Raw genomic sequence first — 18,841 nt, 5'->3', positions numbered from 1 at the left:
CTGTAACGTTTCAGCCTGATTGGACCTTGTTTTCACACAAATGGACAAAGAATGATGTGAAATTGTGCTTCGTGCAACATAATTCTGGGTGCCATTTAAGAACCATAAGTGCTAATGACTCCATTCCTTTTTGTGGTTGTAGGGGCTGTTGATTGGAGTACACTAAAACAACCCTGATCTCTCTAGGACATTCAGAAGCCAAGTTATAAGCCCACAAAGGTGTAACTGGACTACTTCTTTAAAGTGACACCAGGCCCGGTGACCTTTGGGACATGGTTTGACCCCCTATAGGAAAGTGCTATCATCATGAAACGTTCAGATCACTTACAACTCAATAGATTCTACCTTCCTGTAACGTTTCTGCCTGATTGGACCTTGTTTTCACACAAATGAACCCAGAATGAAGTGAAATTGTGCTTAGTGCAACATAATTCTGGGTGCCATTTACAAACCACAAGTGCTAATGACTCCATTCCTTTTTGTGGTTGTAGGGGCTGTTGATTGGAGTACACTAAAACAAACCTGATCTCTCTAGGACATTCAGAAGCCAAGTTTTAAGCCCACAAATGTGTAACTGTACTACTTCTTTAAATTGACACCAGATCCGGTGACCTTTGGGACATGGTTTGACCCCCTTAGGAAAGTGCTATCATCATGAAACGTTCAGATCACTTACAACTCAATAGATTCTACCTTCTTGTAACGTTTCAGCCTGATTGGACCTTGTTTTCACACAAATGGACCCAGAATGATGTGAAATTGTGCTTCGTGCAACATAATTCGGGGTGCCATTTACAAACCATAAGTGCTAATGACTCCATTCCTTTTTGTGGTTGTAGGGGCTGTTGATTGGAGTACACTAAAAAAAACCTGATCTCTCCAGGACATTCAGAAGCCAAGTTATAAGCCCACAAATGTGTAACTGGACTACTTCTTTAAAGTGACACCAGGCCCGGTGACCTTTGGGACATGGTTTGACCCCCTATAGGAATGTGCGATCATCATGAAACATTCAGATCACTTACAACTCAATAGATTCTACCTTCTTGTAACGTTTCAGCCTGATTGGACCTTGTTTTCACACAAATTAACCCAGAATGATGTGAAATTGTGCTTCGTGCAACATAATTCTGGGTGCCATTTATAAACCATAAGTGCTAATGACTCCATTCCTTTTTGTGGTTGCAGGGGCTGTTGATTGGAGTACACTAAAACAAACCTAACCTCTCTAGGACATTCAGAAGCCAAGTTATAAGCCCACAAAGATGTAACTGGACTACTTCTTTAAAGTGACACCAGGCCCGGTGACCTTTGGGACATGGTTTTACCCCCTATAGGAATGTGCGATCATCTTGAAACGTTCAAATCACTTACAACTCAATAGATTCTACCTTCTTATAGCGTTTCAGCCTGATTGGACCTTGTTTTCACACAAATGGACCCAAAATGAAGTGAAATTGTGCTTCGTGCAACATAATTCTGGGTGCCATTTACAAACCATAAGTGCTAATGACTCCATTCCTTTTTGTGGTTGTAGGGGCTGTTGATTGGAGTACACTAAAAACAAACCTGATCTCTCTAGGACATTCAGAAGCCAAGTTATAAGCCCACAAATGTGTAACTGGACTACTTTAAATTGACACCAGATCCGGTGACCTTTGGGACATGGTTTGACCCCCTTAGGAAAGTGCTATCATCATGAAACGTTCAGATCACTTACAACTCAATAGATTCTACCTTCTTGTAACGTTTCAGCCTGATTGGACCTTGTTTTCACACAAATGGACCCAGAATGATGTGAAATTGTGCTTCGTGCAACATAATTCTGGGTGCCATTTACAAACCATAAGTGCTAATGACTCCATTCCTTTTTGTGGTTGTAGGGGCTGTTGATTGGAGTACACTAAAACAAACCTGATCTCTCTAGAACATTCAGAAGCCAAGTTATAAGCCCACAAATGTGTAACTGGACTAATTCTTTAAAGTGACACCAGATCCGGTGACCTTTGCGACATGGTTTGACCCCCTTAGTAAAGTGCTATCATCATGAAACGTTCAGATCACTTACAACTCAATAGATTCTACCTTCCTGTAACGTTTCTGCCTGATTGGACCTTGTTTTCACACAAATGAACCCAGAATGATGTGAAATTGTGCTTCGTGCAACATAATTCTGGGTGCCATTTACAAACCATAAGTGCTAATGACTCCATTCCTTTTTGTGGTTGTAGGGGCTGTTGATTGGAGTACAATAAAACAAACCTGATCTCTCTAGGACATTCAGAAGTCAAGTTATAAGCCTACAAAGATGTAACTGGACTACTTCTTTAAAGTGACACCAGGCCCGGTGACCTTTGGGACATGGTTTTACCCCCTATAGGAATGTGCGATCATCTTGAAACGTTCAGATCACTTACAACTCAATAGATTCTACCTTCCTGTAACGTTTCAGCCTGATTGGACCTTGTTTTCACACAAATGGACCCAGAATGATGTGAAATTGTGCTTCGTGCAACATAATTCTGGGTGCCATTTAAGAACCATAAGTGCTAATGACTCCATTCCTTTTTGTGGTTGTAGGGGCTGTTGATTGGAGTACACTAAAACAACCCTGATCTCTCTAGGACATTCAGAAGCCAAGTTATAAGCCCACAAAGGTGTAACTGGACTACTTCTTTAAAGTGACACCAGGCCCGGTGACCTTTGGGACATGGTTTGACCCCCTATAGGAAAGTGCTATCATCATGAAACGTTCAGATCACTTACAACTCAATAGATTCTACCTTCCTGTAACGTTTCTGCCTGATTGGACCTTGTTTTCACACAAATGAACCCAGAATGATGTGAAATTTTGCTTCGTGCAACATAATTCTGGGTGCCATTTACAAACCATAAGTGCTAATGACTCCATTCCTTTTTGTGGTTGTAGTGGCTGTTGATTGGAGTACATTAAAACAAACCTGACCTCTCCAGGACATTCAGAAGCCAAGTTATAAGCCCACAAATGTGTAACTGGACTACTACTTTAAATTGACACCAGATCCGGTGACATTTTGGACATGGTTTGACCCCCTTAGGAAAGTGCTATCATCATGAAACGTTCAGATCACTTACAACTCAATAGATTCTACCTTCCTGTAACGTTTCAGCCTGATTGGACCTTGTTTTCACACAAATGAACCCAGAATGATGTGAAATTGTGCTTCGTGCAACATAATTCTGGGTGCCATTTACAAACCATAAGTGCTAATGACTCCATTCCTTTTTGTGGTTGTAGGGGCTGTTGATTGGAATACACAAAAAAAAAAAACCTGATCTCTCTAGGACATTCAGAAGCCAAGTTATAAGCCCACAAATGTGTAACTGGACTACTTTAAATTGACACCAGATCCGGTGACCTTTGGGACATGGTTTGACCCCCTTAGGAAAGTGCTATCATCATGAAACGTTCAGATCATTTACAACTCAATAGATTCTACCTTCTTGTAACGTTTCAGCCTGATTGGACCTTGTTTTCACACAAATGGACCCAGAATGATGTGAAATTGTGCTTCGTGCAACATAATTCTGGGTGCCATTTACAAACCATAAGTGCTAATGACTCCATTCCTTTTTGTGGTTGTAGGGGCTGTTGATTGGAGTACACTAAAACAAACCTGATCTCTCTAGGACATTCAGAAGCCAAGTTATAAGCCCACAAATGTGTAACTGGACTAATTCTTTAAAGTGACACCAGATCCGGTGACCTTTGCGACATGGTTTGACCCCCTTAGGAAAGTGCTATCATCATGAAACGTTCAGATCACTTACAACTCAATAGATTCTACCTTCCTGTAACGTTTCTGCCTGATTGGACCTTGTTTTCACACAAATGAACCCAGAATGATGTGAAATTGTGCTTCGTGCAACATAATTCTGGGTGCCATTTACAAACCATAAGTGCTAATGACTCCATTCCTTTTTGTGGTTGTAGGGGCTGTTGATTGGAGTACATTAAAACAAACCTGATCTCTCTAGGACATTCAGAAGTCAAGTTATAAGCCTACAAAGATGTAACTGGACTACTTCTTTAAAGTGACACCAGGCCCGGTGACCTTTGGGACATGGTTTTACCCCCTATAGGAATGTGCGATCATCTTGAAACGTTCAGATCACTTACAACTCAATAGATTCTACCTTCCTGTAACGTTTCAGCCTGATTGGACCTTGTTTTAACACAAATGGACCCAGAATGATGTGAAATTGTGCTTCGTGCAACATAATTCTGGGTGCCATTTAAGAACCATAAGTGCTAATGACTCCATTCCTTTTTGTGGTTGTAGGGGCTGTTGATTGGAGTACACTAAAACAACCCTGATCTCTCTAGGACATTCAGAAGCCAAGTTATAAGCCCACAAAGGTGTAACTGGACTACTTCTTTAAAGTGACACCAGGCCCGGTGACCTTTGGGACATGGTTTGACCCCCTATAGGAAAGTGCTATCATCATGAAACGTTCAGATCACTTACAACTCAATAGATTCTACCTTCCTGTAACGTTTCTGCCTGATTGGACCTTGTTTTCACAAAAATGAACCCAGAATGATGTGAAATTTTGCTTCGTGCAACATAATTCTGGGTGCCATTTACAAACCATAAGTGCTAATGACTCCATTCCTTTTTGTGGTTGTAGGGGCTGTTGATTGGAGTATACTAAAACAAACCTGATCTCTCTAGGACATTCAGAAGCCAAGTTATAAGCCCACAAATGTGTAACTGGACTACTTCTTTAGACACCAGATCCGGTGACCTTTGGGACATGGTTTGACCCCCTTAGGGAAGTGCTATCATCATGAAACGTTCAGATCACTTACAATTTAATAGATTCTACCTTCCTGTAATGTTTCAGCCTGATTGGACCTTGTTTTCACACAAATGGACCCAGAATGATGTGAAATTGTGCTTCGTGCAACATAATTCTGGGTGCCATTTACAAACCATAAGTGCTAATGACTCCATTCCTTTTTGTGGTTGTAGGGGCTGTTGATTGGAGTACACTAAAACAAACCTGATCTCTCTAGGACATTCAGAAGCCAAGTTATAAGCCCACAAATGTGTAACTGGACTACTTCTTTAAATTGACACCAGATCCGGTGACCTTTGGGACATGGTTTGACCCCCTTAGGAAAGTGCTATCATCATGAAATGTTCAGATCACTTACAACTCAATAGATTCTACCTTCTTGTAACGTTTCAGCCTGATTGGACCTTGTTTTCACACAAATGGACCCAGAATGATGTGAAATAGTGCTTCGTGCAACATAATTCTGGGTGCCATTTACAAACCATAAGTGCTAATGACTCCATTCCTTTTTGTGGTTGTAGGGGCTGTTGATTGGAGTACACTAAAATAAACTTGATCTCTCTAGGACATTCAGAAGCCAAGTTATAAGCCCACACATGTGTAACTGGACTACTTCTTTAAATTGACACCAGATCCGGTGACCTTTGGGACATGGTTTGACCCCCTTAGGAAAGTGCTATCATCATGAAACGTTCAGATCACTTACAACTCAATAGATTCTACCTTCCTGTAACGTTTCTGCCTGATTGGACCTTGTTTTCACACAAATGAACCCAGAATGATGTGAAATTTTGCTTCGTGCAACATAATTCTGGGTGCCATTTACAAACCATAAGTGCTAATGACTCCATTCCTTTTTGTGGTTGTAGGGGCTGTTGATTGGAGTACATTAAAACAAACCTGACCTCTCCAGGACATTCAGAAGCCAAGTTATAGGCCCACAAATGTGTAACTGGACTACTACTTTAAATTGACACCAGATCCGGTGACATTTGGGACATGGTTTGACCCCCTTAGGAAAGTGCTATCATCATGAAACGTTCAGATCACTTACAACTCAATAGATTCTACCTTCCTGTAACGTTTCAGCCTGATTGGACCTTGTTTTCACACAAATGAACCCAGAATGATGTGAAATTGTGCTTCGTGCAACATAATTCTGGGTGCCATTTACAAACCATTAGTGCTAATGACTCCATTCCTTTTTGTGGTTGTAGGGGCTGTTGATTGGAATACACTAAAAAAACCTGATCTCTCTAGGACATTCAGAAGCCAAGTTATAAGCCCACAAATGTGTAACTGGACTACTTTAAATTGACACCAGATCCGGTGACCTTTGGGACATGGTTTGACCCCCTTAGGAAAGTGCTATCATCATGAAACGTTCAGATCACTTACAACTCAATAGATTCTACCTTCTTGTAACGTTTCAGCCTGATTGGACCTTGTTTTCACACAAATGGACCCAGAATGATGTGAAATTGTGCTTCGTGCAACATAATTCTGGGTGCCATTTACAAACCATAAGTGCTAATGACTCCATTCCTTTTTGTGGTTGTAGGGGCTGTTTATTGGAGTACACTAAAACAAACCTGATCTCTCTAGGACATTCAGAAGCCAAGTTATAAGCCCACAAATGTGTAACTGGACTAATTCTTTAAAGTGACACCAGATCCGGTGACCTTTGCGACATGGTTTGACCCCCTTAGGAAAGTGCTATCATCATGAAACGTTCAGATCACTTACAACTCAATAGATTCTACCTTACTGTAACGTTTCTGCCTGATTGGACCTTGTTTTCACACAAATGAACCCAGAATGATGTGAAATTGTGCTTCGTGCAACATAATTCTGGGTGCCATTTACAAACCATAAGTGCTAATGACTCCATTCCTTTTTGTGGTTGTAGGGGCTGTTGATTGGAGTACATTAAAACAAACCTGATCTCTCTAGGACATTCAGAAGTCAAGTTATAAGCCTACAAAGATGTAACTGGACTACTTCTTTAAAGTGACACCAGGCCCGGTGACCTTTGGGACATGGTTTGACCCCCTATAGGAATGTGCGATCATCTTGAAACGTTCAGATCACTTACAACTCAATAGATTCTACCATCCTGTAACGTTTCAGCCTGATTGGACCTTGTTTTCACACAAATGGACCCAGAATGATGTGAAATTGTGCTTCGTGCAACATAATTCTGGGTGCCATTTAAGAACCATAAGTGCTAATGACTCCATTCCTTTTTGTGGTTGTAGGGGCTGTTGATTGGAGTACACTAAAACAACCCTGATCTCTCTAGGACATTCAGAAGCCAAGTTATAAGCCCACAAAGGTGTAACTGGACTACTTCTTTAAAGTGACACCAGGCCCGGTGACCTTTGGGACATGGTTTGATCCCCTATAGGAAAGTGCTATCATCATGAAACGTTCAGATCACTTACAACTCAATAGATTCTACCTTCCTGTAACGTTTCTGCCTGATTGGACCTTGTTTTCACACAAATGAACCCAGAATGATGTGAAATTTTGCTTCGTGCCACATAATTCTGGGTGCCATTTACAAACCATAAGTGCTAATGACTCCATTCCTTTTTGTGGTTGTAGGGGCTGTTGATTGGAGTACATTAAAACAAACCTGACCTCTCCAGGACATTCAGAAGCCAAGTTATAAGCCCACAAATGTGTAACTGGACTACTACTTTAAATTGACACCAGATCCGGTGACATTTGGGACATGGTTTGACCCCCTTAGGAAAGTGCTATCATCATGAAACGTTCAGATCACTTACAACTCAATAGATTCTACCTTCCTGTAACGTTTCAGCCTGATTGGACCTTGTTTTCACACAAATGAACCCAGAATGATGTGAAATTGTGCTTCGTGCAACATAATTCTGGGTGCCATTTAAAAACCATAAGTGCTAATGACTCAATTCCTTTTTGTGGTTGTAGGGGCTGTTGATTGGAGTATACTAAAACAAACCTGATCTCTCTAGGACATTCAGAAGCCAAGTTATAAGCCCACAAATGTGTAACTGGACTACTTCTTTAGACACCAGATCCGGTGAACTTTGGGACATGGTTTGACCCCCTTAGGGAAGTGCTATCATCATGAAACGTTCAGATCACTTACAATTTAATAGATTCTACCTTCCTGTAATGTTTCAGCCTGATTGGACCTTGTTTTCACACAAATGGACCCAGAATGATGTGAAATTGTGCTTCGTGCAACATAATTCTGGGTGCCATTTACAAACCATAAGTGCTAATGACTCCATTCCTTTTTGTGGTTGTAGGGGCTGTTGATTGGAGTACACTAAAACAAACCTGATCTCTCTAGGACATTCAGAAGCCAAGTTATAAGCCCACAAATGTGTAACTGGACTACTTCTTTAAATTGACACCAGATCCGGTGACCTTTGGGACATGGTTTGACCCCCTTAGGAAAGTGCTATCATCATGAAATGTTCAGATCACTTACAACTCAATAGATTCTACCTTCTTGTAACGTTTCAGCCTGATTGGACCTTGTTTTCACACAAATGGACCCAGAATGATGTGAAATAGTGCTTCGTGCAACATAATTCTGGGTGCCATTTACAAACCATAAGTGCTAATGACTCCATTCCTTTTTGTGGTTGTAGGGGCTGTTGATTGGAGTACACTAAAATAAACTTGATCTCTCTAGGACATTCAGAAGCCAAGTTATAAGCCCACACATGTGTAACTGGACTACTTCTTTAAATTGACACCAGATCCGGTGACCTTTGGGACATGGTTTGACCCCCTTAGGAAAGTGCTATCATCATGAAACGTTCAGATCACTTACAACTCAATAGATTCTACCTTCCTGTAACGTTTCAGCCTGATTGGACCTTGTTTTCACACAAATGGACCCAGAATGATGTGAAATAGTGCTTCGTGCAACATAATTCTGGGTGCCATTTACAAACCATAAGTGATAATGACTCCATTCCTTTTTGTGGTTGTAGGGGCTGTTGATTGGAGTACACTAAAATAAACCTGATCTCTCTAGGACATTCAGAAGCCAAGTTATAAGCCCACAAATGTGTAACTGGACTACTTCTTTAAATTGACACCAGATCCGGTGACCTTTGGGACATGGTTTGACCCCCTTAGGAAAGTGCTATCATCATGAAACATTCAGATCACTTACAACTCAATAGATTCTACCTTCTTGTAGCGTTTCAGCCTGATTGGACCTTGTTTTCACACAAATGGACCCAGAATGATGTGAAATTGTGCTTCGTGCAACATAATTCTGGGTGCCATTTAAAAACCATAAGTGCTAATGACTCCATTCCTTTTTGTGGTTGTAGGGGCTGTTGATTGGAGTACACTAAAACAAACCTGATCTCTCTAGGACATTCAGAAGCCAAGTTATAAGCCCACACATGTGTAACTGGACAACTTCTTTAAATTGACACCAGATCCGGTGACCTTTGGGACATGGTGTGACCCCCTTAGGAAAGCGCTATCATCATGAAACGTTCAGATCACTTACAACTCAATAGATTCTACCTTCCTGTAACGTTTCAGCCTGATTGGACCTTGTTTTCACACAAATGGACCCAGAATGATGTGAAATTGTGCTTCGTGCAACATAATTCTGGGTGCCATTTACAAACCAAAAGTGCTAATGACGCCATTCCTTTTTGTGGTTGTAGGGGCTGTTGGTTGGAGTACACTAAAACAAACCTGACCTCTCTAGGACATTCAGAAGCCAAGTTATAAGCCCACAAAGGTGTAACTGGACTACTTCTTTAAAGTGACACCAGGCCCGGTGACCTTTGGGACATGGTTTGACCCCCTATGGGAATGTGAGATCATCATGAAACGTTCAGATCACTTACAACTCAATAGATTCTACCTTCTTGTAATGTTTCAGCCTGATTGGACCTTGTTTTCACACAAATGGACCCAGAATGATGTGAAATTGTGCTTCGTGCAACATAATTCTGGGTGCCATTTACAAACCATAAGGCTAATGACTCCATTCCTTTTGTGGTTGTAGGGGCTGTTGATTGGAGTACACTAAAACAAACCTGATCTCTCTAGGACATTCAGAAGCCAAGTTATAAGCCCACAAATGTGTAACTGGACTACTTCTTTAAATTGACACCAGATCCGGTGACCTTTGGGACATGGTTTGATCCCCTTAGGAAAGTGCTATCATCATGAAACGTTCAGATCACTTACAACTCAATAGATTCTAACTTCCTGTAACGTTTCAGCCTGATTGGACCTTGTTTTCACACAAATGGACCCAGAATCATGTGAAATTGTGCTTCGTGCAACATAATTCTGGGTGCCATTTAAAAACCATAAGTGCTAATGACTCCAATCCTTTTTGTGGTTGTAGGGGCTGTTAATTGGAGTATACTAAAACAAACCTGATCTCTCTAGGACATTCAGAAGCCACGTTATAAGCCCACAAATGTGTAACTGGACTACTTCTTTAAATTGACACCAGATCCGGTGACCTTTGGGACATGGTTTGACCCCCTTAGGAAAGTGCTATCATCATGAAATGTTCAGATCACTTACAACTCAATAGATTCTACCTTCTTGTAACGTTTCAGCCTGATTGGACCTTGTTTTCACACAAATGGACCCAGAATGATGTGAAATAGTGCTTCGTGCAACATAATTCTGGGTGCCATTTACAAACCATAAGTGCTAATGACTCCATTCCTTTTTGTGGTTGTAGGGGCTGTTGATTGGAGTACACTAAAATAAACTTGATCTCTCTAGGACATTCAGAAGCCAAGTTATAAGCCCACACATGTGTAACTGGACTACTTCTTTAAATTGACACCAGATCCGGTGACCTTTGGGACATGGTTTGACCCCCTTAGGAAAGTGCTATCATCATGAAACGTTCAGATCACTTACAACTCAATAGATTCTACCTTCCTGTAACGTTTCAGCCTGATTGGACCTTGTTTTCACACAAATGGACCCAGAATGATGTGAAATAGTGCTTCGTGCAACATAATTCTGGGTGCCATTTACAAACCATAAGTGATAATGACTCCATTCCTTTTTGTGGTTGTAGGGGCTGTTGATTGGAGTACACTAAAATAAACCTGATCTCTCTAGGACATTCAGAAGCCAAGTTATAAGCCCACAAATGTGTAACTGGACTACTTCTTTAAATTGACACCAGATCCGGTGACCTTTGGGACATGGTTTGACCCCCTTAGGAAAGTGCTATCATCATGAAACATTCAGATCACTTACAACTCAATAGATTCTACCTTCTTGTAGCGTTTCAGCCTGATTGGACCTTGTTTTCACACAAATGGACCCAGAATGATGTGAAATTGTGCTTCGTGCAACATAATTCTGGGTGCCATTTAAAAACCATAAGTGCTAATGACTCCATTCCTTTTTGTGGTTGTAGGGGCTGTTGATTGGAGTACACTAAAACAAACCTGATCTCTCTAGGACATTCAGAAGCCAAGTTATAAGCCCACACATGTGTAACTGGACAACTTCTTTAAATTGACACCAGATCCGGTGACCTTTGGGACATGGTGTGACCCCCTTAGGAAAGCGCTATCATCATGAAACGTTCAGATCACTTACAACTCAATAGATTCTACCTTCCTGTAACGTTTCAGCCTGATTGGACCTTGTTTTCACACAAATGGACCCAGAATGATGTGAAATTGTGCTTCGTGCAACATAATTCTGGGTGCCATTTACAAACCAAAAGTGCTAATGACGCCATTCCTTTTTGTGGTTGTAGGGGCTGTTGGTTGGAGTACACTAAAACAAACCTGACCTCTCTAGGACATTCAGAAGCCAAGTTATAAGCCCACAAAGGTGTAACTGGACTACTTCTTTAAAGTGACACCAGGCCCGGTGACCTTTGGGACATGGTTTGACCCCCTATGGGAATGTGAGATCATCATGAAACGTTCAGATCACTTACAACTCAATAGATTCTACCTTCTTGTAATGTTTCAGCCTGATTGGACCTTGTTTTCACACAAATGGACCCAGAATGATGTGAAATTGTGCTTCGTGCAACATAATTCTGGGTGCCATTTACAAACCATAAGGCTAATGACTCCATTCCTTTTGTGGTTGTAGGGGCTGTTGATTGGAGTACACTAAAACAAACCTGATCTCTCTAGGACATTCAGAAGCCAAGTTATAAGCCCACAAATGTGTAACTGGACTACTTCTTTAAATTGACACCAGATCCGGTGACCTTTGGGACATGGTTTGATCCCCTTAGGAAAGTGCTATCATCATGAAACGTTCAGATCACTTACAACTCAATAGATTCTAACTTCCTGTAACGTTTCAGCCTGATTGGACCTTGTTTTCACACAAATGGACCCAGAATCATGTGAAATTGTGCTTCGTGCAACATAATTCTGGGTGCCATTTAAAAACCATAAGTGCTAATGACTCCAATCCTTTTTGTGGTTGTAGGGGCTGTTAATTGGAGTATACTAAAACAATCCTGATCTCTCTAGGACATTCAGAAGCCACGTTATAAGCCCACAAATGTGTAACTGGACTACTTCTTTAAATTGACACCAGATCCGGTGACCTTTGGGACATGGTTTGACCCGCTTAGGAAAGTGCTATCATCATGAAACGTTCAGATCACTTACAACTCAATAGATTCTAACTTCCTGTAACGTTTCAGCCTGATTGGACCTTGTTTTCACATAAATGAACCCAGAATGATGTGAAAGTGTGCTTCGTGCAACATAATTCTGGGTGCCATTTAAAAACCATAAGTGCTAATGACTCCATTCCTCTTTGGGGTAATGGGGGCTGTTGATTGGAGTACACTAAAACAAACCTGATCCCTCTAGGACATTCAGAAGCCAAGTTTTAAGCCCACAAATGTGTAACTGTACTACTTCTTTAAATTGACACCAGATCCGGTGACCTTTGGGACATGGTTTGACCCCCTTAGGAAAGTGCTATCATCATAAAACGTTCAGATCACTTACAACTCAATAGATTCTACCTTCTTGTAACGTTTCAGCCTGATTGGACCTTGTTTTCACACAAATGGACCCAGAATGATGTGAAATTGTGCTTCGTGCAACATAATTCTGGGTGCCATTTACAAACCATAAGTGCTAATGACTCCATTCCTTTTTGTGGTTGTAGGGGCTGTTGATTGGAGTACACTAAAACAAACCTGATCTCTCCAGGACATTCAGAAGCCAAGTTATAAGCCCACAAATGTGTAACTGGACTACTTCTTTAAAGTGACACCAGGCCCGGTGACCTTTGGGACATGGTTTGACCCCCTATAGGAATGTGCGATCATCATGAAACGTTCAGATCACTTACAACTCAATAGATTCTACCTTCTTGTAACGTTTCAGCCTGATTGGACCTTGTTTTCACACAAATTAACCCAGAATGATGTGAAATTGTGCTTCGTGCAACATAATTCTGGGTGCCATTTACAAACCATAAGTGCTAATGACTCCATTCCTTTTTGTGGTTGTAGGGGCTGTTGATTGGAGTACACTAAAACAAACCTAACCTCTCTAGGACATTCAGAAGCCAAGTTATAAGCCTACAAAGATGTAACTGGACTACTTCTTTAAAGTGACACCAGGCCCGGTGACCTTTGGGACATGGTTTTACCCCCTATAGGAATGTGCGATCATCTTGAAACGTTCAAATCACTTACAACTCAATAGATTCTACCTTCTTATAGCGTTTCAGCCTGATTGGACCTTGTTTTCACACAAATGGACCCAGAATGAAGTGAAATTGTGCTTCGTGCAACATAATTCTGGGTGCCATTTACAAACCATAAGTGCTAATGACTCCATTCCTTTTTGTGGTTGTAGGGGCTGTTGATTGGAGTACACTAAAAAAACCTGATCTCTCTAGGACATTCAGAAGCCAAGTTATAAGCCCACAAATGTGTAACTGGACTACTTTAAATTGACACCAGATCCGGTGACCTTTGGGACATGGTTTGACCCCCTTAGGAAAGTGCTATCATCATGAAACGTTCAGATCACTTACAACTCAATAGATTCTACCTTCTTGTAACGTTTCAGCCTGATTGGACCTTGTTTTCACACAAATGGACCCAGAATGATGTGAAATTGTGCTTCGTGCAACATAATTCTGGGTGCCATTTACAAACCATAAGTGCTAATGACTCCATTCCTTTTTGTGGTTGTAGGGGCTGTTGATTGGAGTACACTAAAACAAACCTGATCTCTCTAGGACATTCAGAAGCCAAGTTATAAGCCCACAAATGTGTAACTGGACTAATTCTTTAAAGTGACACTAGATCCGGTGACCTTTGCGACATGGTTTGACCCCCTTAGGAAAGTGCCATCATCATGAAACGTTCAGATCACTTACAACTCAATAGATTCTACCTTCCTGTAACGTTTCTGCCTGATTGGACCTTGTTTTCACACAAATGAACCCAGAATGATGTGAAATTGTGCTTCGTGCAACATTATTCTGGGTGCCATTTACAAACCATAAGTGCTAATGACTCCATTCCTTTTTGTGGTTGTAGGGGCTGTTGATTGGAGTACATTAAAACAAACCTGATCTCTTTAGGACATTCAGAAGTCAAGTTATAAGCCTACAAAGATGTAACTGGACTACTTCTTTAAAGTGACACCAGGCCCGGTGACCTTTGGGACATGGTTTTACCCCCTATAGGAATGTGTGATCATCTTGAAACGTTCAGATCACTTACAACTCAATAGATTCTACCTTCCTGTAACGTTTCAGCCTGATTGGACCTTGTTTTCACACAAATGGACCCAGAATGATGTGAAATTGTGCTTCGTGCAACATAATTCTGGGTGCCATTTACAAACCATAAGTGCTAATGACTCCATTCCTTTTTGTGGTTGTAGGGGCTGTTGATTGGAGTACATTAAAACAAACCTGACCTCTCCAGGACATTCAGAAGCCAAGTTATAAGCCCACAAATGTGTAACTGGACTACTACTTTAAATTGACACCAGATTCGGTGACATTTTGGACATGGTTTGACCCCCTTAGGAAAGTGCTATCATCATGAAACGTTCAGATCACTTACAACTCAATAGATTCTACCTTCCTGTAACGTTTCAGCCTGATTGGACCTTGTTTTCACACAAATGAACCCAGAATGAAGTGAAATTGTGCTTCGTGCAACATAATTCTGGGTGCCATTTACAAACCATAAGTGCTAATGACTCCATTCCTTTTTGTGGTTGTAGGGGCTGTTGATTGGAGTACATTAAAACAAACCTGACCTCTCCAGGACATTCAGAAGCCAAGTTATAAGCCCACAAATGTGTAACTGGACTACTACTTTAAATTGACACCAGATTCGGTGACATTTTGGACATGGTTTGACCCCCTTAGGAAAGTGCTATCATCATGAAACGTTCAGATCACTTACAACTCAATAGATTCTACCTTCCTGTAACGTTTCAGCCTGATTGGACCTTGTTTTCACACAAATGAACCCAGAATGAAGTGAAATTGTGCTTCGTGCAACATAATTCTGGGTGCCATTTACAAACCATAAGTGCTAATGACTCCATTCCTTTTTGTGGTTGTAGGGGCTGTTGATTGGAGTACACTAAAAAAAACCTGATCTCTCTAGGACATTCAGAAGCCAAGTTATAAGCCCACAAATGTGTAACTGGACTACTTTAAATTGACACCAGATCCGGTGACCTTTGGGACATGGTTTGACCCCCTTAGGAAAGTGCTATCATCATGAAACGTTCAGATCACTTACAACTCAATAGATTCTACCTTCTTGTAACGTTTCAGCCTGATTGGACCTTGTTTTCACTTAAATGGACCCCCAGAATGATGTGAAATTGTGCTTCGTGCAACATAATTCTGGGTGCCATTTACAAACCATAAGTGCTAATGACTCCATTCCTTTTTGTGGTTGTAGGGACTGTTGATTGGAGTACACTAAAACAAACCTGATCTCTCTAGGACATTCAGAAGCCAAGTTATAAGCCCACAAATGTGTAACTGGACTACTTCTTTAGACACCAGATCCAGTGACCTTTGGGACATGGTTTGACCCCCTTAGGGAAGTGCTATCATCATGAAACGTTCAGATCACTTACAATTTAATAGATTCTACCTTCCTGTAATGTTTCAGCCTGTTTGGACCTTGTTTTCACACAAATGGACCCAGAATGATGTGAAATTGTGCTTCGTGCAACATAATTCTGGGTGCCATTTACAAACCATAAGTGCTAATGACTCCATTCCTTTTTGTGGTTGTAGGGGCTGTTGATTGGAGTACACTAAAACAAACCTGATCTCTCTAGGACATTCAGAAGCCAAGTTATAAGCCCACAAATGTGTAACTGGACTACTTCTTTAGACACCAGATCCGGTGACCTTTGGGACATGGTTTGACCCGCTTAGGAAAGTGCTATCATCATGAAACGTTCAGATCACTTACAACTCAATAGATTCTAACTTCCTGTAACGTTTCAGCCTGATTGGACCTTGTTTTCACACAAATGAACCCAGAATGATGTGAAAGTGTGCTTCGTGCAACATAATTCTGGGTGCCATTTAAAAACCATAAGTGCTAATGACTCCATTACTCTTTGGGGTAATGGGGGCTGTTAACTGGAGTACTCTAAAACAAACCTGACCTCTCTAGGATATTCAGAAGCCAAGTTATAAGCCCACAAATGTGTAACTGGACTACTTCTTTAAAGTGACACCAGGCCCGGTGACCTTTGGGACATGGTTTGACCCCCTATAGGAATGTGCGATCATCATGAAACGTTCAGATCACTTACAACTCAATAGATTCTACCTTCTTGTAACGTTTCAGCCTGATTGGACCTTGTTTTCACACAAATGAACCCAGAATGAAGTGAAATTGTGCTTCGTGCAACATAATTCTGGGTGCCATTTACAAACCACAAGTGCTAATGACTCCATTCCTTTTTGTGGTTGTAGGGGCTGTTGATTGGAGTACACTAAAACAAACCTGATCCCTCTAGGACATTCAGAAGCCAAGTTTTAAGCCCACAAATGTGTAACTGTACTACTTCTTTAAATTGACACCAGATCCGGTGACCTTTGGGACATGGTTTGACCCCCTTAGGAAAGTGCTATCATCATGAAACGTTCAGATCACTTACAACTCAATAGATTCTACCTTCTTGTAACGTTTCAGCCTGATTGGACCTTGTTTTCACACAAATGGACCCAGAATGATGTGAAATTGTGCTTCGTGCAACATAATTCTGGGTGCCATTTACAAACCATAAGTGCTAATGACTCCATTCCTTTTTGTGGTTGTAGGGGCTGTTGATTGGAGTACACTAAAACAAACCTGATCTCTCCAGGACATTCAGAAGCCAAGTTATAAGCCCACAAATGTGTAACTGGACTACTTCTTTAAAGTGACACCAGGCCCGGTGACCTTTGGGACATGGTTTGACCCCCTATAGGAATGTGCGATCATCATGAAACGTTCAGATCACTTACAACTCAATAGATTCTACCTTCTTGTAACGTTTCAGCCTGATTGGACCTTGTTTTCACACAAATTAACCCAGAATGATGTGAAATTGTGCTTCGTGCAACATAATTCTGGGTGCCATTTACAAACCATAAGTGCTAATGACTCCATTCCTTTTTGTGGTTGTAGGGGCTGTTGATTGGAGTACACTAAAACAAACCTAACCTCTCTAGGACATTCAGAAGCCAAGTTATAAGCCTACAAAGATGTAACTGGACTACTTCTTTAAAGTGACACCAGGCCCGGTGACCTTTGGGACATGGTTTTACCCCCTATAGGAATGTGCGATCATCTTGAAACGTTCAAATCACTTACAACTCAATAGATTCTACCTTCTTATAGCATTTCAGCCTGATTGGACCTTGTTTTCACACAAATGGACCCAGAATGAAGTGAAATTGTGCTTCGTGCAACATAATTCTGGGTGCCATTTACAAACCATAAGTGCTAATGACTCCATTCCTTTTTGTGGTTGTAGGGGCTGTTGATTGGAGTACACTAAAAAAACCTGATCTCTCTAGGACATTCAGAAGCCAAGTTTTAAGCCCACAAATGTGTAACTGGACTACTTTAAATTGACACCAGATCCGGTGACCTTTGGGACATGGTTTGACCCCCTTAGGAAAGTGCTATCATCATGAAACGTTCAGATCACTTACAACTCAATAGATTCTACCTTCTTGTAACGTTTCAGCCTGATTGGACCTTGTTTTCACACAAATGGACCCAGAATGATGTGAAATTGTGCTTCGTGCAACATAATTCTGGGTGCCATTTACAAACCATGAGTGCTAATGACTCCATTCCTTTTTGTGGTTGTAGGGGCTGTTGATTGGAGTACACTAAAACAAACCTGATCTCTCTAGGACATTCAGAAGCCAAGTTATAAGCCCACAAATGTGTAACTGGACTAATTCTTTAAAGTGACACCAGATCCGGTGACCTTTGCGACATGGTTTGACCCCCTTAGGAAAGTGCTATCATCATGAAACGTTCAGATCACTTACAACTCAATAGATTCTACCTTCCTGTAACGTTTCTGCCTGATTGGACCTTGTTTTCACACAAATGAACCCAGAATGATGTGAAATTGTGCTTCGTGCAACATAATTCTGGGTGCCATTTACAAACCATAAGTGCTAATGACTCCATTCCTTTTTGTGGTTGTAGGGGCTGTTGATTGGAGTACATTAAAACAAACCTGATCTCTCTAGGACATTCAGAAGTCAAGTTATAAGCCTACAAAGATGTAACTGGACTACTTCTTTAAAGTGACACCAGGCCCGGTGACCTTTGGGACATGGTTTTACCCCCTATAGGAATGTGCGATCATCTTGAAACGTTCAGATCACTTACAACTCAATAGATTCTACCTTCCTGTAACGTTTCAGCCTGATTGGACCTTGTTTTCACACAAATGGACCCAGAATGATGTGAAATTGT

This window comes from Nothobranchius furzeri, chromosome 13 (genome assembly GCF_043380555.1).
Source record: "Nothobranchius furzeri strain GRZ-AD chromosome 13, NfurGRZ-RIMD1, whole genome shotgun sequence".
In the NCBI taxonomy this organism is placed as follows: Eukaryota; Metazoa; Chordata; class Actinopteri; order Cyprinodontiformes; family Nothobranchiidae; genus Nothobranchius; species Nothobranchius furzeri.
The sequence above is the reverse complement of the archived record's forward strand: the minus strand, read 5'-3'. Positions refer to the sequence as shown.